The following is a 635-nucleotide window of genomic DNA, read 5'->3' on the forward strand; positions in this document are numbered from 1 at the left end:
AACCTTTCCTTAACTTTTACAATCTACATTATTCTTTAGTGTTGCATCATATTCCATTGTGTGTATGTACCATAGCTCAAAAACTCACTGCAGTCAAGTTGGATCTGACTCATAGCAACCCCTCCTTGGGTTTCCAAGATGGTAACACTACAAAAGTAGATTGCCCAATCTTCCTTCTGAGGAGTGGCTAGTGGGTTGGAACTGCCAGCCTTCTGGTTAGCAGTCAAATGCCTTAGGGTACCATAGTTTGTTAATAATTAGTTCTTTACAGTGTGTAAACGCTATGAACCTGGTTGTGGTATCTGTCTGGTTTTGGTGTCAGAGTTCTGTTTGCTTAATAAAACAACTTAGGGAATATTCCTTCTCTATCTTTTGAAAGACGTTTGGAAAATGAAACAAAAATTCTCACAACTAGACCAATAAGATTGGAAGAAAGATTGAATGATCCAGAGATTTCACTTTACTTGGATCTACAATCAATACCCATGGAAGCAGCAAAAAATCAGACATAGTATTGCAGTGGGTGAATCTGCTGCAAAGGACCTCTTTAAAATGTAAGGAGCAAAGGTGTCACTTTGAAGATTAATGTGCCCCTGACCCAAGCCATGGTATTTTCTATCACCTCATGCGTGTGA

The sequence above is a fragment of the Orycteropus afer genome, unplaced genomic scaffold (genome assembly GCF_000298275.1).
Source record: "Orycteropus afer afer isolate SDZICR_OR568_19922 unplaced genomic scaffold, OryAfe1.0 scaffold00402, whole genome shotgun sequence".
NCBI classification, from domain to species: Eukaryota; Metazoa; Chordata; class Mammalia; order Tubulidentata; family Orycteropodidae; genus Orycteropus; species Orycteropus afer.